Below are 21990 nucleotides of genomic sequence, written 5' to 3' on the forward strand. Positions count from 1 at the left end.
AAAGATGCAACTCTCTCTTCCAGCATGTCCGGGTGACGAGTTATATTACTAGGACTTTTATGAAAAGCTCGCCGTTTCCGAATAGGACACCATTTCTAGATCTACGTGGCTAACTTCGCTGTGTGAGCCAATTCAGTGTCGGTGATGTTTATGACTGGCAACACACGCAATGCGTCACAACGGTAAGGACTGTTGGGAATTAGGAAGAACACTAAGTAGCAGAGATGTAGTCTCTTCCGCATAGCCTGAAGGTGACCTTATGATAACGCCTCGCTGAACGAATTAAGCGTATCTTCCACCACACCAGTGGGTGCCTTTTCAATAGCTGATGTAGTCAAAGCTGCCTCCACATCAGGTGCAGAATTAAGAAGGCCAGCATATAATAATGATTTTGTTTTAATTCCAACAATGCACAGACATCTGTTCTAAAGGATCTGTTAAACACGCTGATGACATCGCCGTATGGGTAAAATAACTGCGGCACAGACAGCAGTTAGATGAAGTGGAAGAACCGTAGTTGAAAGCATGCTTTCCGCCACAAACTCGGCAGCGCATCACAGATTTGAACGCTCTACCACTGCGCACTTGCCGCCTGCAGTTCTAGATACGAACAAGCTAAAGAAGCTGACAGTCTATGTGGTATACAAATGAAGTTCTGACGAGTAGAAGGAGCCAGAAAATGTATGAATAGCCGATCCTGTCTTCCTCTCAGCTGCAACAGCGCACCAAATTGACACGATGCACCGGCATCCTCGAAGCTCTCGAGCACATTCCAAAGAGATGAAAGTGAGCCCACACTATGCTTCTAATGCTGGCTAGATGATGTAGATGTGAACCATTATTTGCCTTTTCATTCTTAAAAGCCTTACAGAGAACAGAGACCTCGGAAATATCCGTGCGAGACTTTCGGCTGCTTCCAATTATTGCTCTGGGCCGCGTTGTCTCCGTGTCATCCCCGATCTCTTATTCGAACGAAACAATCCGGCCTTGGTCATAATCAAGTAGCATTCGGCGAAGGCGCTTATCGCAACTGTGGTAAGCACGGGAAGAAACTTTCACTTATAGCGATAGCCCACCATGGTACCCAATGTCTTCCACTGCTTTTGCCTGCTTCGTTTTGTGACGGTGGAGGTATGCGTTCCTGTAGTCCTTGTAGGCTGCACTTGACAAAATATGCTGGTATATTTATGTCGTGTCCATTGTAGTCTCGTGTTAATTGCAGGACTAAAAGGTTAACTTACTGAGAACTACAGCGCAGTAGCAACACGGACAAGAAAGTCGGACACAAACACAGATGCTGGCTAACAACCTAGCCAGCGCCTGTGTTTGCGTCCGTCTTTCTTGTCCGTGTTGCTACTGTCTGTATTCCTCAGTATGATGAACCAACAAGCCAGCCACTTCATATTAAGGTTAACTTCATCAGGCGAGGTGAAGGGCACAAAATTTTAGTTCAGTGAAATTGTGTATAAATACACAGCTTTTGCCAAAATACAGAAGGAGAAAACTAAATCTAGCATACACTTTGAAGGGCATGCTTGTTTGAGTTCTCTCTTTATCTGTAAAACAGTTATACATGGTGCCACTGAAACTGAACTTATTACTCTCTGCCGTGCATTATCTATAATTCCTTTTTTTATACTGTGTGTCTTGAATCACGCTGTGTGTTTCATGATGCTTCCGAACCAACTATTCCGCCTTAATGCAGTGTAAAGTACTGCTTTTAAACTTAAGCTTCCTAAAAAGTTGTAGTGCATGGTTAACCTGGAAGCTTTCTCCGTCCAGCTTACTGGCACGAGGCGTATATTTAAATGGCCCTCTGCAGCACTTTGTATTTGATAGCGTAATGATTTTTGAGTGGACAACTGTCAAATGTGCTCATGAGGATGTAAATAAATATTTCTTTGCTAGAATGAATTTAGAATTTTATGCATGAGATCCCTGAGCAAGGTTTTTGAAGTCGGGTTCTTTGCTTGCTATGCTCGCGCAAAAGTGGCCTAGATACTGGCCACACTTTATTCACGCTTTCTGGTGAATAGCACAACCCTCTCAGATTTAGGCCGAATGAATGTGCACATGCTTGCTTTCTGCCGATTCGTGAAGAATGCTGTCATGCATGGTCAAGTCCTAGCTTAGTGTTCAACCTGCCTTTTAATGCTGCTCTTGATGTTGAATATAGCAATCTGCCTCCATTGCATATGTTTCGGTAGCTGGCCGTGTCAACGGTGCCTTCTTTTGCAGCAGTGAGGACAAGAAAAATCCTTCAGTATTTTTTTTCAGTCTTGAATAATGTATTTATCTTCATTGCAGGTTTTTGCGTGGCTGGCCATGCCAGGAATGCTGTCTTATACAGCAGTCAGGTTGGGCAAATATACTAAAAAGTTTAAGTACTTGACCCTGAATGCAAAATTTAGTATCATAACGTGTTCATAATGAAGGCCATGTCAACAATGACTTTTGATTCACAACTCCAGGAGCCACTCATACAGGTGAAAGAAACTTAAATGGCCAAAAGTGCCTATAGTAACACGGCAGGGGAGGATTTATGGGGGAGGGGCTGTCGCCTCCTTCCCAAAACCTGATATTTTACACAGGAAAACCATACAGAACCCCTTTCTCTCTAAGAAAAAAGTCCAAGAAATAAATGTTTAAAATGGGACCGCCCCCCTTAAGAATGATCCATAAATACTAACTTGTACCACTGCAATATAGCATGGTTCACATCCACAGATCTAATTTGGTGTATAATATACATGACCGTAATTTTTCAGACTGCTTCTAGAAGTTTAGGAGTACCCACTGGCTGCAGTAAATGTTCCACAGTGTTGTGCATTATTTCAATGCTGTGTTTCATATTTAACGTGCAGAGCTGCAGCTATATGCACCAAGTTTCTTTACTTGGTGAAATACTAGCTTGTAATGTCACTGCATAGGCTTCTGCTTGTGACGCCATCAAAGGAGGATGCTTTTTGTGGAGCTACAGCGACCTTGTTCGAAGCTAAGTGCTTTTGATATTTGTTTTTGTACATGCTGTAGGGGTGGTGGTTTTAACCCGTGTTAGGGGCAGGAAGGCTAGCGGATGTGCGTGTGCCGTAGGGCTTTGTTTGGGAATTTTGGCGGGCTTTTACATTAAGTAGTTAGTCAGACGATGGGTTCGCAAGCTAGGAAAGCCAGGGTGGATGGGGAGCTAGTGCAGTGCGAGGAGTGAAAGCGTTGGTATTATTTGGATGAGATTGATTTTGGGAGCTTAGCCGAGGCAGTCCAAGAGGCTAGCTTCGCGTTCAAGCTGTGTAAGCATTATGAGGAGGCCGTTCGGACGTTGGAAGTGGAATGGGCAGCTAGGATTAAGGAACTCAATGGGGACCTGAAGGTGGAGCGAGAGGAACAGATTAAGCTAGAAACTCAGGTCGCCAAGTCGCTTAAGAGGGAGGGGACTAAGGCCGTCCTGATGGAGCGAATTGTGGGCAAGCTGAAAGACGAGCGGGAAAACCAGGCCCAGCTAGAAGAGCAGGTGGAAGCGCTCATGTTACGGCAGGCAGGTCACTGCGGTTCGGGGCAGCGTCAGGTGATGGACGAGGAGAGTGTGGTACCTCTAAAGACAGTTGTTCCTCACGCAGAAGGTAGCTGTAACGAGGAGGATCATCGACCCTACCGCGCGGCAGCGCAGCAGGCTTTGAATGGGGAAGACGGAAAGGTAACAACGGACATGATGACATGCAACAGTAGTGTACGACAGCAGGAGAGCCGGCTAGCGCGATTCGGAGGGCAACAGTCGCAGGAAGGAAGCGAACGGTTACAGCACAGAAGGGTTCTGGTAGTATTGGGTGACTCAAACATAGCGAGGGTTGAGGAATGCATTTTAATGAGAGTGAAGGCGGACAGGTGGGTACAGGTGGAGGCCCAGTCAGGGAAGTGCATGGTAGATGCAATGACCAAAGCTCAGGAGGTGGTAGGGGACAACATGGATAACGAACACCTTGTAGTTAATGATGTGCTTAAGGGGAGGAGCCAGAATCTCGAGAAACAGAAGCGGGGATGTGTAGCCTTAGAGAGGCCTCTGAGAGGGTGCATGTGACCATATGCACAATTTCAGAGGTCCAGAGGCAGTCTAGCGGGATGAAAAGTAGAGTAGTTGAGGCTAATACTCTAATTAGATTAATGAGTCAACGACTAGGATACGAGGTAAAGGAAGTTAACAGGAATGTGTACAAGGCCGGCTTCCACCCTTTTGCACAGGATGGCATTCGCTACAGTGGTGCCACTGGCAAAGAGGGTGGGGGTAGGATAGGTCGCCAGGCTACAGCGTTTCTGGGGGGACCAAGAGCCCTGAGGGCACGAGTGTAGACAAGGATGAACCAAGATCAAAGGGACGATGGAACCATAGGAGAAGAAATAGACGCAAGCACCAGTGCTAAGTTAATTCAGATATAGGGTAAATTAACATGCATGGTGGCAGGAATAGGCTGAAATGGGAAGAACTAGAAGAACAGTTAAGGCAGGAGGAATTAATGGTACATGGTTCAGTCGAAACACGTCTTAGGGACATGGAGCAACAACCTTGTAATCCAGACTATGCATGGTTTGGTTTGGTTTATGGGTGTTTAACGTTCCAATGCGACTCAGGCTATGAGAGACGCCGTAGTGAAGGGCTCCGGAAATTTCGACTACCTGGGGTTCTTTAACGTGCACTGACATCGCACAGTACACGGACCTCTAGAATTTCGCCTCCATCCAAATTCGACCGCCGCGGCTGGGATAGAACACGCGTCTTTCGGGCCAGCAGCCGAGCCAGACTATGCATGGGAATATTGCAATAGAACAGAGGGCAGTAGAAAGGAGATGGAATTAGGACGTTCATACATAAAAATTGGAGGACGCTTAAGCTTCGCCTTTAAGAGTGGAACGCGACAGCATGTTGTAGCACTGCCAGGGAGCCCACAGAACGCCATCGCCCGTTCGGCGCGACGCCTTGCCTGTTAGACAACTGGCTCTGCTGCGTACCGTGAAACGGACGCGCGGAGTGGCAAATGACTTAAAATCGCTGCCAGGCGCCTTGCCGAAACGCGCAGTACTCAAGCTGCAGTCGTAGTTCGTCGGCACATCATTCTTGACAAACCCGATGCCACGAACGCCAGCATAGCTTCCGCGCCGAACGAATCGGCAGCAAGCCGCAAGCTTCGTGGTGAGCGCGCTTTGGATGTGTGCTGCGTCGTTCGCCGCTCACCGCGTGATTCCTGCGTGCCCGCGCGGCCCCACTGCGCCCGAACGAGACGAGCGGGAGGCGCTGCTGTCGCGCGCTATCTGTTGGGGCAGTGGCGTACATTGCAAGGAGGAGGAGGAGGAGAGAGAGGAGGGATTTTTCGCTCACGGCCAACGAGGAAGACAGAAAAATGGTAGATTGTATCGCAAGCGAAGTTGATGAGCTAGGAGGACAGGGCGAGATAATTATATTAGGCGACATGAATGCACACATAGGAGACCTGAATGGGTACACAGATTCGACAGAAAGCATACTGCTGGATATGTGCGACAGGCATGATTTCTTTGCATGCAACAGTGCCGAGAAGTGTAAAGGGCTCGTGACTTGGGAGGCAGGGAGTCTGCACTCGACGATAGGTTATGCACTTATGTCACATAGGATGTATAATAGGTTAGGGGTAATAAGCATACATTACCATGGCTCCAGAAGTCTAGGCAATGACACACAAACGTATCAAGCCGAGTTCCAGAAGAGAAACAAATGTAGAACTGAAGGGAGATGAACAATCAGAGGGGAAATTTTACTCAGAAAAGCAATTTGAAGCAGCAGCCAAGCAAATTGAGAAAAAAATATTTCAGGATAAGGAAACACAATGGACTTATAGCATATTAATTCGATTACTTGAGCTAGAGCTAGCTAAGGTGCGAGTGAGGCCAAAAGGGAAAAAAAGACGCAAACCCAAGAGTTGGTGGGGTGAGGAGGTCAAGAAGGCTATAGTAAAACGTCAAGAAGCGTCCAAGGAACGCAGATATTCCAAGAAGAGGGGAGAAGGCAAAGCTGAAGTAGACAGGAAACGGGATACCTTCATAAAGTGTAGAAGGAAAGCATCCTATTTGATCAACGAGAAAAATTAGAAGAAAGGGTGCCCAGTGGATGTCAAAAGTATATAAAAAAGATAGAAAAACAGCTCATAAATTTCGGAAACTTCTCAACTCCATGAGTAATAAGACTAAGCTAGAGCAAAGGTTTATAGTTACAGACCAGGGCATTCGGCTAGAAAGGGACGAAGCAATAGAAAATATAGGAACAAGGATGACAGCAAAATTTTAAAAACAAGGAAATGTTGCACATAATTTATCGAAGGAGGCTAGTCCGGTTACCGCAATTGTTTCACTTGGACAAAGAAAGTGGGAAAGAGCAGAGAAGAAGGTTCCTAGTAGCACGTCGAGAGGACCAGATGGTATAGTGGCTGTGTTAATAAAGAAGCTAGGTCCAAAATTTAAGCAAACATGAAGAGAAGTAGTGAGAAAAATTATAGTGGATGGCAAAGCCGTTGATGGTTGGCCATTAAGCAGGGAAAGAGGGACAAAGCTGTCATAAACAACTAGCCCCATAACAGTGATGTATGTGGTTTACAGGGTGGTGATACAGATTATCAAGGACAGACTGCAGGCTTGGGTGGAGAACGAGAGTGTGCTAGGGGAGCTAAAAAAGGGGTTCTGGAAACAAAGGAGGTCGGGAGACAATCTGTTTTAATTGACGCAGTGTATAGAGATTGCTGAAAAGGAATACAGGCCCTTATGGCTAACGTTTCTGGATATCAGGGGAACCTATGACAACGTTATTCAAGAGGATTTGTGGGACATACTGGGCACATTGAATGTGGAAGATGGAGTAATTAATCTTTTAAGAGGAATCTGTACAGATAGCGGAGTGCTTATAAAATGGGAGAAAAAATGTATCAGGGCCTTTAGCGGTACAGGGGGGCTTAGGCAAGGATGCCCTCAGTCTAGTTTATTGTTCACGTTGTACCAAAAAGGGTTAGAGATCAAACTAAAGAGGAGCGGATTAGGCTTCAATCTTTCTTTTTTCAAGCAAGGCGAAAGGATTAAACACTCACTACCGGGAGTAATGTATGGGTATGATGCAGTGCTTATGGCTGACAACAAGGAAGATTTGTAGAAGTTGATAGACATCTGCAGTACAGAAGGAGATAGATTAGGTTTCAAGTTGAGAGAAGAAGAGTCTGCCGTCATGACATTTAATGATGAGGGCGGCGAGCATAGAATACAGGAGTTCATGCTAAAAGTAGTGGATAAGTACAAGTATCTTCGGGTGTAGATAAATAACGGTGCTGAATATCTGACAGAGCATGAAAAATATGCAATGACTAAAGCTAGTAGGAATGCAGCTTTCATGAAAAATTGGGCATTGTGGAATTACAATACGTACGAAGCGCTAAGAAGGATCTCGAAAGGAGTGATGGTTCCTAGTCTGACTTTCAGCACTGCGGTTCTGTGCATGATACCAGATGTTCAAGCAAGGTTAGAAATTAACCAACCTGGCGTAGGGAGGCTAGCTTTGGGAGCACATGGCTACATATCAAATCAGAGGGCACAGGGTGACATGGGATGCACGTCGTTCGTGAGCAGAAAAGCTAATAAAAAGATAGCATTTGAGGAGTGCTTGAGAGAAAAGCGGGAAAGCAGTGAGCTAGGAAAGTTTTCAGTTAGCTGTACATGAGGAATGTGGATACAAAATGATGAAAGCGAACTAGAAAATTGACAAGCAAATATCTGGACAGCAGTTGGTGGGGCAAATCAGCAATTGTTTGTTAAGAAAAAGGTTAAAGAAACAGAGAGCTCTGTGGAAAACAGAGATGCTGATGAATAATTATCAGACATCATTCCAGTGTACATAAACACATGGACAAAGAGAGCAGACACTACAGACGCCGGGCCTGAACAATGCTCTTGGCATCACGACAAAGCCACCCTTTGCCACCGCTAGCCCCCAAGCGGTCAATGCTAGATCCACTTTTTATTACCTGAAGAACAAAGTTTTAGCCCTGATGGTTGCAAAAAAAGAGGGGGGCTTTGTTGTGATGCCTAAAGCATTGTTTATGCAAGGCGTCTATGGTATCTACTCTCTCTGTCCGTGTGTTGCTGCACGCTGGAATGATGTCCCATAATTATACCCAGAACCAACTAGCCCAGCCCTACATGCTTATCCATGCTGACGAAATTGGCACTGGGAAAATACACAATCTTGAAGCAGGAAATTGCCAAAGAAAATATCTACGAGAATTGTAGCGGAAGCTCTTTGTTGTTCGAGGCCAAGACGGGAGTTCTCTGGACTAGAGTCAGGTACCACGAGATACGCGTTATGCGGTGCGTGTGGAGAGGAGGAGGAAGCGGCTGAACACATGATACTTTTCTGTAAAGGGCTTCACCCTACAGTGGAAAGCAGCAGGGTTGATTTATTCAAAGCATTGGGGTTTAAGGACAGTGAAGGAAAAGTAGATTTTAACTGGACAGAAGTACAAGCAAAGGTTATCTGATTGGTGGCTAAAATCAAGATTGAAATTCCACGAGTCATGGCTAGGTGGCTTGAGCCATCACCGGATTTAAAGGGTTCAGCCTCATCCATTCATTAGTCCATCCTTCCGTCCATCCGTCCAGTACACTTTAATTGCGATCCACAATACAGACAATGAGAGTCAATTTACGTACGTAATGAACGCATCACATTATATTTCTTCAACATAACCACAGCCGTCATTGCAACTCAATGCATATGTGCATTCTTATTCCAATAAGTACTTTATACCTCAAATAACACTATCACAGGACATCGGCACAATAATCACGTGTGAGAAAAGGCCTCAAAATTCAGTTAGAGCTTCATTACACTAAGAAAGCTTAGAGCAATAATGTTCATACAATACACGAAAGGTGGCAAACGAAATCCAGAAATCATATCGACAGTTGAAACATTTTCACTGTCGCAAAGCGCGAAAATGATTCACCTTTTTCACACTTCTTGACCATGACCTCAGCCAGAAAAGCAATAGCCAACCTACTACAGGAAACGAATCTAAAAATACAGACTTGACTTCGATAAGAACAAATTAAATTGAGCCCGGCACGTCCCCGAGGCAAGTACACTCGCTATACACTTACGTCACAAACGTTGAGCGGCAACTCCATGAACGCTTCCTCGCGCATGTGAGGAGCGCCTGCGCTCCCAGCGCTGCGACGAACGTCGAAAAGGTGCATGTACCTCCATGCTTCTGGCGCTGGCTCATTCCTCCTCTCGGGCCCACGGAAGAAATTTCAAGGCGTGAAGAAAGGGGGTTTTGGGGGAGGGGGGGGGCTCTCAAAGGACAACTTAAACAGCGAAGAAGAGTGGAAAGAGCGCCAAGCCATGAAAAAAAAGCCCCCGAGAGCCCCGCGGTCATCCGATTGTTGTAAACCAGATCCCGCTTCTGACGCGCGCGCGAGCGCCCGTGCGCAGGTGCGGATATCTGACATGCCAGATATCTGTGCCACCGCTCGCGCCTGCTCGCGCGTCGCACCTCGCGCATGCGGATAGCTCCAGCGTACGCCCGTGCGCGTAGGCGCTCTGCCCGTCCGTCTAGGATGTGCCCATCGAGCTGGGGCTTTAAACTCTTCAAACGGGCATGCAACAGAGCTTCTATGTACTAAGAACAAATCGAGCGCAGCTGTTTCCTTTACTATATCGCTCTCAGCCCATATGTCATGACCCCCGCCGCTGATACAAGCGCAATCGCCGATAAAGCAATAAAATGACAGTTATATTATAATCAACACCAGTTACAATCGCTGAGCGTTGCAAGAACACGCATAAGTAGCAAAGAGGTTTCACTGCCAATGGAAACGGGAGCGCGAATGGCACACGCACACTGCACGCACAATTAAGAATCGAAACATTGCCACAATACGCCGACGCGCACTCCGTAGCGCAAGACTGAAATACTGGTGGACGAACAGTGCGAATGCCCCACAGTGAACAGCGGCGGTCTCTTGACCGACGGCTCCGAGCAGTGTCGCAGTATACGAAATACCCGTGCTATCGTTGTCGCCGAGCGCGCTCAGATCCTTGCACGCAACAAGAGTTTCGCACTGAATTCCACCTTGAGATATCGGTGAACGTCGTAAACGTCAGCCTGTGAGCACGACCAAAAACAGAAACTCGAGCAGTTAAGGAAAGTGCGCCTACGCCGCACCTCAAATGGTACGCCGTGGCCCGCTGCTGCCGCATTGTTTGTAAACAGCAACTATGAGATAGACACGTTGTGCGCTGAGCGCGTAGGAGGAGGAAACGGCTGAACACTTGATACTTTTCTGTAAAGGGCTTCACAGTGAAAAGCAGCGGGGCTGATTTATCCAAAGCATTCGGGTTTAAAGACAGCGAAGGAAAGTAGATTTTAAGAGGGTAGAAGTAACCAAGCGAAGGTTGTCTGATCGGTGGCTAAAATCAAGACAAAATTTCACAAGTCATGGCTAGGTGGCTTGAACCACCGCCTGATTTAAAGGATCCGTCCGTCCGTCCGTCCATCCAGCACAGACGGCACGGAGTTCGAGCACTCTAGACAGGTCTGTGGACGACTGTACAAATGATGTACCACCGGAACTGCAGAACACTTGGCACTGCGATTACGAACACGCCGATAACAAGAGTGCCGGGCTCATCTTTTTCCGCTGCAGCTGCAAATTTTAACGAATGCGCGGGAGCGAAAAGCCCGAGCTGAAGTGCGAACGGCGGTGTACTCGCATTACGCCTTAGAACGCGCATGCGCAGACGAATTGTGTCCGTGCGCTGACACCATGGAGCGATCACGCCGCCGACAAAAAGCGCCAACGACACTGCCTGCGGAGGAGAATCGAGATTACACCGGGCCTCGAGGCATATAACAATAGTTGGTTTTTGGGAAAGGAAATGGCGCAGTATCTGTTTTTATATATCGTTGGACACCTGAACCACGCCGTAAGGCATAGGATAAAGGAGGGAGTGAAAGAAAAAAGGAAGAAAGAGGTGCCGTAGTGAAGGGCTCCGGAATAATTTCGACCATCTGGGGATCTTTAAATGCACTGACATCGCACAGCACACGGGCGCCTTACCGTTTTTCCTCCATGAAGAAACGGTAAGGCGCCCGTGTGCTGTGCGATGTCAGTGCACGTTCGTAGCGGATTCCGGGATTCTTTAACGTGCAATGAAATTTCAAGCGAAGAGCGTTTCTTATCCTTTTTTCTCCTTTCACCTCGCCAATGAGCGGCCGGCGGGGCTGGGATCAAAACAGTTGCGTTGCAGACAAGTAATTTATTCGCGTTTTGGTTTGCCACCTAGGCAACTGCATTGTGTTGTCTGGATAAAATACTCTGCCTTTGAACCGAGCGCCGCAGTCAGTGAGCCAGCACGGCGAGTCGAGAAGTGAGACGAGTCTCGCGAAGAGAGCTCTCGCGCAACCGCCGCGTTTCCATCCAAAGTTCCACAACGAGAGAACGGAATTACACGTACCGGCGACCAAGAGTTTACCCGTGAAAATACATCGTGTTCTAAGTTCAGCGCAGCATCAGGACGTTTGTTCAACAATCGCGCAAGGCTCAACGATCCAGAAGCTTCACGCAGGGTCTGGAAATGTGGAATGGAGAAGACCCGATTCGCGCCGAACGTCCTCCGATGAAAGAAAAAAAAATGAAAGCGCAGATTGCCGCTACGTACTGAGAGCGGTGAAAAGAGCAGTGTTCAGCTCCGATCATGCGCCAGTTACACTTCTCACGTTGCGAACAGGCATGGAGCCGCGTTTCTCCGTTCATGGGCCAGTAAGGTTGCTGCGAACGGGGTTACCGCGCACAACTGTGTTCACAGTGTTCAAACATCTTTGCCGCCTTTCCCGCCAACGGTCGCGGCCACCTGCTCAACCCAAGCACCCGCTAGCCCAAGCCAGGCGTCACCTAGCGGTCCCAGAACGGCACCTCCCATTTCGCTCGCCAAGGGGTGCTAGTCTGGAAGTGCCTCCTCTGCTTTCCTTGGGCTTGTTGCGAGAAGCAGCCCACACGATGAGTCGACAAAGCGGCGCGTTTCTAGGCGTATGCACCACTCTACCTCATGGATTTTGCACTACTATTGCGATTTGCAGCCGCCTTCGCTTCACCCAACATATTTCCTCGTTATATCAGTCAATAAATGTTACAGACATACGCATCACAACACGACGAATCATCTGACACCATCCGGAACTCCCCGCTACAAATGGTTCGGCCGTAATGGCAATCTGGAGGTCCTCGGAATGCACGGTTTGGGGGCGGAAAGGTCGTCATTGCGAATTCCGCAATTTTATCCCCAGGAACGTTCCAAATCATTTGACACCACTTCGAAAATTCTGCGTCAAACGGGTGGCTGCACATTTTGTGCAAAATAGTGGTCCCAGTGTGGTCCCACTTCGATGGCCGCTATACTATATAATAGATCGAAAGAAAAAGACCTGTTGCGCGATAGCGGAACAAAAAGTTGCTTCAATATGGAACTGGCTTCCAATCCCTTCGGAAATTCAGTTGCATATCGGTAAAAGCCATCTTGTGCACCACGGGCAATTTTTTGTTCCGCTGTCGCTCAAGTTGGCAGGGGCATCCAGTACCGGCAAGGCTATTACTCGTCCGCGCCAAGTATTAAAAATAAAATATCAAAGAAATGACACATTGCGTCAGCGCCGCCGCGCGGGCAGCGTGGGCGAAAGTAGGAGAAACGGAACTTTCGCCTGACCGACGTGACGTATCACGGGAGTAGTAGTAGTAGTAATAACTTTATTCATAGAAATATATGTGTGGGTCTCGGTGTAGAGCCACTCTTCACATCTTTTGATGTGGTCTGTGGCTCTTGTGGCAGGGTTGGAGCCGAGCAGCGTAGAGTGGTAGTACAGCACATCCGACAAGAGTGGTCAAAGCTTCTTCAGTGTTCCTGCCCACCTCAGGTAGTTATGAATTCACTGCACATTATAACCCTCTTGGCGTAACAAGTTCACAAAACCGTTGCGTCCTGCGTGCCTATGTGTATTCCATCGGCAATTTGAAATCGCAACGGTCAACCGTTGCGATTTCAAATGGCCAATGGAATACAACGAATTTCGCCTGGTGCCGTTTACTACAGCGGCTTTGGTTTTGCGATATCCATTTTAAAAGTAGGTTTAGACTCATAAAAGCGAAAATAAGGGGCCGTGATGCAGTTCTAGATGGCCCGACGCGGCATTGCCTTTCTTAGCGTGGGACCGCTCGCTACTTTGTTTTGCTTGCTTACATTTGTGTGTACGCGCGCTCGCGCCTCACTGTCTGGCTTAATCTTAAGTGTCTCGCTGTTACAGTTTGGTATACGTTTTATGGAATTTAGCGCTTGCATATATATTAGTTGCGTGTTTTCTGCAGCCGCGATGTGAGCGTCACATTCAGAATTATCGCGCAGGCCTCACTAACACCAGTAGGATGGGGCAGCGCGCTGAAAGTCAAGAGCGCGCCGTGAGCTGCATACATAAAAGCCGTCGAAGTTGTTTTTGTTAGATGCACAGGATGCTTTGATTGGCAATATTCGTGCTGAACTCCTCAGTGTGCCTCGCGGAAGCGTCGCTCGAAACTATTGTGTACCGTAGTGCTGCCGTTCCAGACACAGCTTTTACATGGTACAACCTGCTCTAAGCATTGTAAATTTCCCTCAGCCCTGAACCCCGGCTGTCCCTGGCGTTTCTCGCTCTAAGCGCGCACAATCGACCATATACTGGAGGGCACCAAAGTATTGCTATCTTGTTCCTTTCTGCCGTGTGTGCTTTCGTGAACCTCCCAGAAACAGTTTCGCCTAGTTTTTTATGGCCTTTTTCGCGGTTTCGCGGCGCTTCCACCGGTTGGGGCAATATGAGGCTGAGGGTGCTTTACGGTCTTTATAAGCGAGGCAGCGCCTTTTGCGCGGGCCGCTTCTTTTTACTTTTTTTCTGGACCCATCTTCGTTCCCTCCTCTTTTTTTCACATAAGCAATGCAAAGCTAGTTTAAGAAAAATTGCACCTGAGCATTAAAACACCTGGTTTCGAGCCTCCTACCGTGCATTTGTTCTTTTTCAACAGGTGCTGGCCCAAGGACACTCTTCAGAGTTCCAATAACAGCACCATGGAACTTACCCTATGATGGTAAGTGCACAAAGAAAATATGAAAATTTTTGCAAATAGCTCGTTTTTTCATTTGCATAAAGAACTATGGACCGGTAGCCGTGATATTTTCGTGATGGATATCGAAGGGTCTGTAATAGGCATCAGTTTTACTTTAATGCAAAAGATTATTTCTTGATTCTCCCATTTCCATAACTCAGACATGTTATGAAAATGTACACACTGTTCAGACACAGCTATGCAAATACTTAAGCTGTTTATTGCTTTCAGAACAAAACATATAGTTATAGGCATACCTTCAGTCATTTTGTTCACAAAGTTTAGTTTTTAAATTGCTGATAATGCAATTCAACACAATAGCTAGGTGGGCGAGTTGGTGATACATTTTTAAATATAACAGCGCGGAAAACGGGGACTTCAAAAGGAGAAGTCCTGTGTTTTTCTCCTCTTTAAGTCCCCATTTTCAGCTCTGTTATTTTTAAAAAAAGATAACGCAACATATATCGAGCACTTGAGATATCAGTTGTCTCGCAGCCACGTTTACATGAATGTGACCTGTCTCGACTTTCTAGCATATCAGATGTGGGAAAGGCGCACCCATCCCCCGCCTGCACTTGATACCAGCTGCAGCTAACAAAAGTATCCTAAGTTGGAAGTGGGCGCAGCTTGCCGTTCCATAGTCTACACTGGGCATGGCACCACCAAGCTTGATGTGGTGCATGTAAACGATGACGCATCAGCGAAACGAGATACATGAGTACATACAATGTGTCGCAGTTTTGTAAACTTCGCTTATGAAGCCGAGTATGAACTAATATAAATACCATTACTTTGCAAGGGTTGTTGCTTTCTGTCAATGTTTCATAAAATTCTGCAAGTTCTTTAATGAACTGCTTTCATGCCCCGTTTAATTTCTGTAGTTGTGAATTTGTGGTCCTTAGACAGGAAAATTTTCCGACCACTACATGATAAACTTCCCCTATGAATGCTCATTTCTGCCTGAGTATATTCATGACTTCAAACAAAACATGACATGGCATTGCACAGTGGGCAATTAGTTGCCCTGTGATTGCACCCTAACAGTAATTTGTACGGTATCTAGGCTGCTCTGTGAAGTTTACAAAAATACGTCTCTTTGTTTTCTTTAATATTTTTTTCAGGTGAAGCTGGCCCAGTGACCTCAGTGGTGCCATACAGGCCAGCGTCGGACAGGCAACGGTGACATCTGCACCGGAAGCACCAAAAAGAAGACAGAGGAGACGCACATCTGTGTACACCGCTCAAATTCTCAAGCAGATTGAGAAACTGCATTCTTAAAGTGACAGATACGGGAAAGTACTGGGCCGGATAAGAAAAAGGCATCAGAGAAGGCAAGTAACACATCAAGAGGCTCTAAAAAAGCATAAGCCGCATTTGCTACAAGAGATTTTTTCAGATCAGGCTCTGCTCTTTTCCAAAATCCAAAAAGCACTGGTAAAAACAAACAATTCGCTCTCAATTTGTTCATTAACTCAAAAAATCTTGTTTCTTTAGTGAAATGCTTCCTTTGCTGCAGGTGAGGATGCTGAGGCGCTGGCTGGCACACATCCCAATGACACTTAATATCATTCCAGGTGCATTGAATGCAATGGAATCAGTAACAATAGATTGACCACATCAAGACAAAGCATTTTGCCTTTTATTCAATGAAATAGACTTGAAAAGAATTTTGATGCATGATCACTCGCAAGATATTGTTTATGTTCTATGGGGGTTTAATGTCCCAAAGCGACTCACGCTATGAGGGATGCCGTAATTGGCTTCGTAGATGATGGGAATACAAGGACATCTCATGTGGAAAACAAAGCTCTTGTTATGGCAGTGTCTGGCATATCAAGAACTTGGATTCAGCCAGTAGCCTTTGCGGAGCCCACAAAGCATCATCAGCCCTTGCAATATACAAGCTGCTATTAGACTTAATCCAGTGGCTTGAAACAAAACGTCATTAGGTGAAAGCAGTCATCTGTGCTCATGAGTCGGAACGATGCCAGCCTGTCAATAATCCTCATCCATCCCAGCCATAAGTCATATTTGAACACACCAACTGGACATCTCAAAAGCAGATTAGTGAAGAAACTAAAGAACAACACATTTGCAGGATGCCTTCGCTGACACGAGAGTTTGAAAAGTGTTCAGCAAATCTGTGTCTGTGGCACTTCGCACTTTAACCACCATTCAGGGGCTTCCTGTTGATGCCAAATTTACAGCAGAGCTCGCAGAAAAGGCGGATCAGCTTTTTGACAGCCTGTTCAATTCAAGCCTGAAAAAGCAGGATGACGAGTTGTGGTACGCATGTGTCAGGGTTCGGAACACCATGTCTTCTTTGAGTCACCCATAAATAGGATTACCCAATGACATTTTGGTTGCCCTCGGGACGAGTAACCACGCTACATCAAAGGTTGGCAGATTACAATCAAATTCTTGCTCCTGCTGTGGACTATCTAAAATAAGATTTCCAATTTACTTATCTTTTCACTCGTTGATTTCTGCTAGACCCTTTCCAAACCTTTTTTCAATTATTCATAAAAAAGGCCCTACTGAGACACACAATCTGCACCAATTCGTTGCCACTCTGAAACATAGCTGGATTGGCAAAGTTTTCACGATTTCTCAAGGAGACTCTGAAGTGACAACAAATGCATTCCTAATCAACCTGGAGGGTGTTTCCGTATTGTTGTCATTAAGCAGCATACAAACCACAAGCCACAGCAGGCCGCAAGGCTCCAATTCATCTGATGTGCAGGGGTCTTCACAACATGCCCCTCGCATAGTATATGGAAATGTTTACCTTATCGCTGTCACTCTTGTGAAAAGCTTTTTTGATCTGAGAACTACTGAGTGTACATGTGAGAGAACACTGCTTGCCGCAGGCGGTGGCTCTGTCCATGAGCGACATCAACTTTTCATACTACTCAAGGAGACTGGTGATCCTGACCGAGTTTTCACATTTTCTGCCGCAACCTCTGAAGAATGTCAATATTATTAAAGGAATTAGATTCCGCCTTCGGATAAGAAATCACATAGTGTGCCCAGTGCCCACATATCGAATGTTTGTAAGAATCTGGTTGAAAGGATGCCAAGCCGACAAGGCATGCTCTGTTCAGTAGGCTGAAGTCTGAAGCTTCTTAATTTAATATGCCACACAAGGCTACATGGGTACACCTCATTCTTCAACAGAAGCACAGATACAAAGTCAAAGCAGATTCTCCTACCAGAAAGAAGCGTAAATATGCTGTTTTATTCATGACGCATTGTGTTACTAAATGATTAAAATATTTAGTATTTTATTTCTGCCTACTGCTTATGTGCTGTCTCTTTGTCGAACTATTTATTTGTCATGTTCATAAGTGTTTTGCATTTGTTATGTAAGGGGGTTGTGGCTCTTCGGCTGAGCCACTACACCCTTCTGCTAAGTGTGTTTCACAAACACAGTTCACCGCAGTTGGTGACGTGGCTGCTATGATAGTTTATAATTCTGCTCTGGTTGCGCATATACTGTAATTGCTTTTCCTCTTGCTGTATGAAATGCAAGATTGCTTTCTGGCACTGTTGTGTGCCATGTTAGTGTGAACGCTGTTAACCCCTTCAAAGAGGATTAGTCATCCATGCCCAGCGAGCGGCCAAACTCAGTGGTACCCTGGAATAGGGGCGCCGACCTCTGCAAGACGGAGGGAGACATCTGCTTGAAGATGAAGACCTCTGCCTGACCGAAAGCCCTTGTTAGAGCAATAAAGTTTATCCTATCCTATCCTGTGACCAGGGGTTTGAATTTACTTATTACTGACGAATACTAACAGCTTACAAAAGGTACTCGGGAACCCCGTGTTATATGGCTGCTTTCTCCTCCTGTTCAACAAGCACATAGCCATACAGCCACTCAAAAAATGCCAGAATTCAATTAATAATAATTAGTTGTATGCTGAAATCAGTCTCTATAAGCAATTGTAGCGTGGTTAGTGAAAAAATCAAGTAATGAAACTTAATGTTGAGGCAAGCATGGCTTCAGCAGCTCAAAAAATCCAAAAAGTACTCTGCAGAACCAAAATGTTTTGTGGCATATAATTTGCCATCCCCTAGTCAGGACTGTTGCACTCTATTTTGCTGTTGGGGGAAGTTAGCAGTATCTGGAATCTAGCACCAGCAAAAACAGGCTGGCTCATGTGTTCGGCTCTGTAACAATTAAGAGGGTATACACATGAGATGCGACTTGGTTGACACGTATGCTAGCGTCGAAAACAGGCATTCTCAAACTATGATAAAGTGCTACTTATACTGGCTGTTTTAGGAATTTTTTCTGCAAGCTGTAACATTGAGGGTTTTACGTCCCCAAGCAAACAAATGCACTAGGAGGGACATAGTACTAGTGGCCGGCATGTTATATTGGATCCCTTAACATGTGCGGACACTGCACAGTACAAGGACCACTTGCAATTTACCATTTTGTAAACCACCCGACATTGCGGCAGATGCAATATAATGCCGCACAGAGAATTAGTGGCTTGTTATACACATTGCAAATTATATTTGTTATTTCTCTATGAGCTATTTATACGCATGCATATCTTGCCTTACCCTCCAGTGTGTCATCACTGCAACATGAATTAATGACCTCCGATTATTGTTGTGCGCCAGCCACGGCTACAACTGTTCTGCGAATTTTTAAAAATTCGTTTCTCGACCTGCCTTGGTTACATTTTCCTTCCCTTTGCGTCTACATTAAACAAGTAACCGAGCCATGCCCTAAACCGTGCAAGCCTGGAACTCGTTAGCCGAGAGGTAAACATGCCCATTGTTAGCAGAGTTCGAAGGTGAACTTTTCTTGGTGTCTGTCCATGAAGCTGTATGTAGCACTGCAGCATATTATGTTGCCCTTGGTCTACTTATGCACTGTGAATTCTTCTGCACATGTTAAGGGTTGAAATTTTTGGCTGGCTCGCTTTGTATGTGTATACTCATTGCCACACATTGATCAAGGACTACTTATGCACTGTGAATTCTTCTGCACAAGTTAAAAGGTGAAACATTTGACTGGCTCATTTTGTACGCGTATACTCATTGCCACACATTGATATATTTCAATACATGTGAAATGTTTTACTTCATTGCCATTTACCTGAATCTGTACAAAGTTATTGTGTATGCACATATATTGATTGATGTAGCATTTGGTTATTTATACCATACTTTTTTGATAGTACCGTACCTTTTTACAGCATACTGGCATTTTCCGATACTGATTGCTTGGAGTGGCTGTCACTGATATTGCCATGCCACTGATGCCTAGAATCACCACTTTTGTACATCCATTGTGAATACTTATGTATCCTTTAATAAACCGAAAACGCTGCAGCACACGACGCCAATAAAAGGTTTTTGTTTTCCGAAGTGGTGTGGAAGAACGTTTTAAAATGTTGAGGCGACAACATTTTTTTCAAACCCATATTTTGTTTTTAAAAAGTGCGCCTGTTAAGCACGAAATATTGGCTTTTGTGGTCTGCAATGCTTGGCCAATATGAGATCAAGCCATTGCTTATTTTGAGCAAGATTTGCTTTTGCATACTTTTCAGCTCGTTTGTTACGATTGATAGACAGGATATTGAATGATAGGACATTCTTAATTATCTAACAACGTTTTTTTCATTATTTTTGGCCAAAAGGCGTAGTTCGGCAGCCGGTAGGTCTCCGCCCCATGATGCTTAGAGCGCCCATGGTGGTACAGGTGGTCTCGAGGAAGCTCCATGCAAACTCCCATAGGCGGAGCGCCAGCTTTCGCTCTAGTTAATAGTAAGAAAGTCAATGACCGGAGCTCACCTCCCGTTCCGCTCGCTGACGACCCTAGCGGAGCGAGCCGGTCCCCGGCAGCGGAGCAAGATGGCTGTCCCCAGCGAGGCAAGCACGCAGAGTTCGTCGTCGACTTCTACCGCCAGCGCTGCTAATTTGGCTTTGGCGTCGCATTTGTAGATGTAGCAAATGTTGTTATACGTAGTACATATGTACGATGGCTCGTGAAATCAACATCAGGAAAAACTAGTACAACCTTGGCTAGGGCTGCTGTTGGCTTGCTTTGGATATCGGGAAGACCCGAGCTGTCGAAGTACATCAACATATGTTAAAAACATTTCTGCTGCCTAAATAACTTCAAGTGCATATAAAATAAAATGGTACAATAAAAAGTATGTTTTACAGTATACAAAGAAATAATGACCCTATATAGTTTATCAAATGTAGTGCTTCCAGTTTAACTGCACAGAGGGCGCTACGAGAGTCTCCTCCGCTGAGGGAAATTCGTTTCACGCGAAACCAAAAAAGAACTCGGTGTCTGCGCTCCGCTACCGCTTACCGTGCTACCGTGAGCGGAGCGGGACTATCGCTCCGGTCAACTAAAGCTGTCTAATGTCACATTCTTGGTATCGATTGCTTCGTGACCCAACGGACTGGGATATAGGTTCCTCGAGTATTGCGAGGATTCATCACCGGGTGTACCTGCTGCCAAACCGACGTCTTATCGTATGACTCAGTAGTTTCGACGCGCTCCTTGCCTTTGAATCTATTCTCTCATTTTATACCTCTCCTACTGTTCGCACGTGGCAGCGATTGTGGCTCCGCTTGAGTTAGAGGGCAGGCGCGTGCACTTTACTCTTGATTCTTCCTGCATTCGCAACAACAAAGCATAGGTATCAACTGAGGCGCCCACTGTTGCTATGTGGTACAGTGTGGTCACGTGGTGACTGTATGGGGTCCCTCTGCGTCCAGCCGGCCGAGAAGGCGAGCTTCTGTGCAAGCTACACGCAGGCATTATTCAAGTACGCAACACGTTTCCCCAACCCGTGGCGCAGAGTCGCAGCCACGGCAGGTCCGGACAAAATAGGCAACGGCAGGGCACGCTAGGAAATAGTTTATTATCCTAACGCGAGGTAAAGCACACTGCGGAAGAATGTTCTATCCGTAAAATAGATGTTCAGTAGCTCACCAAGTCGTTGACGTCGACCGGCGTTGGTGTTCGGGGGCCGGCGGGCAGCGGAAGGGGTCCGTGGAGCACTTAGGTAAGGTCCGGCAGCGAGAGTCGCTTCCCGCCGCGCGTTCCCCCCTTTTATCCATTCGGGCATTGCCTCACTGGCAGCAAATCGTTGCCGTCAAGCTTAGGCGTGCTACCCTCTCCGCAGAAGGCAGCGCGCTGCCGTGACGTCACGTCAGTGCTGGGGCGGAAATGAGCAGAGTCGCGGGGGTGCCTTCTCTCCACATTCCTGGTGACCAGCGCGCCCGTGTAAGTCACGGTCGCCGCTGGCGCGGGGGACGAGGAGGGGATACCAGTGTATCCCACATCCTCCCCTCCTTAAGAAGCCTCCCGAACACAGAAACAGGGGCAACATTACTTGATCTTCTCCGCCATCCTGGGATCGAAGTTCTTCAGCTCCCGCAGGTGCATCGGTTGACGGCCGCGCCACGCCCCCGCGGATTAGCTGCTTCGCTCCGAGGGCTTGGCCTACCGCACGATGACGCTTATCATCTTGCTCCCTGTCACGGTCTTCCGAGTGCGCGCGGCTGCGCCGTTCCGGTTAATTCGGTCAACCGCCTCCTTGGCGCCGGCTGCGATGGCTTGGAGGCCAGGTCAATGGCTGCGCCCCTGAGTTACTGAGTCAGGTGGCTTCAGGGGCCAGGGCTGTGGCGCTTTATGGTTGAGGCCGCGGTTGGGCTGCCCTGGCATACCTGGTCAGCAGGCGAGGGCCCAGGGTTGTGGTGGTAATGGGGCCCCGCAGGCGGTAGCGCACAGTAGGCGGGTGGGCAGCTCCGATGTGATGTGGC

General features: G+C 46.7%; 1 protein-coding gene, 1 long non-coding RNA gene and 1 pseudogene across 2 annotated transcripts in view; 1 reads left to right on the top strand and 2 right to left on the bottom strand.

Annotated features, from left to right (window-relative positions):
• Positions 1-21990, bottom strand: part of LOC144105073 (uncharacterized) — a 318288-nt gene that overhangs the window by 37965 nt on the left and 258333 nt on the right. The window lies entirely within an intron of this gene.
• Positions 1-21990, bottom strand: part of LOC144116074 (uncharacterized) — a 68398-nt gene that overhangs the window by 3845 nt on the left and 42563 nt on the right. The window lies entirely within an intron of this gene.
• Positions 1078-4341, top strand: LOC144113240 (uncharacterized; annotated as a pseudogene).

The sequence above is a fragment of the Amblyomma americanum genome, chromosome 1 (genome assembly GCF_052857255.1).
Source record: "Amblyomma americanum isolate KBUSLIRL-KWMA chromosome 1, ASM5285725v1, whole genome shotgun sequence".
Taxonomy (NCBI): Eukaryota; Metazoa; Arthropoda; class Arachnida; order Ixodida; family Ixodidae; genus Amblyomma; species Amblyomma americanum.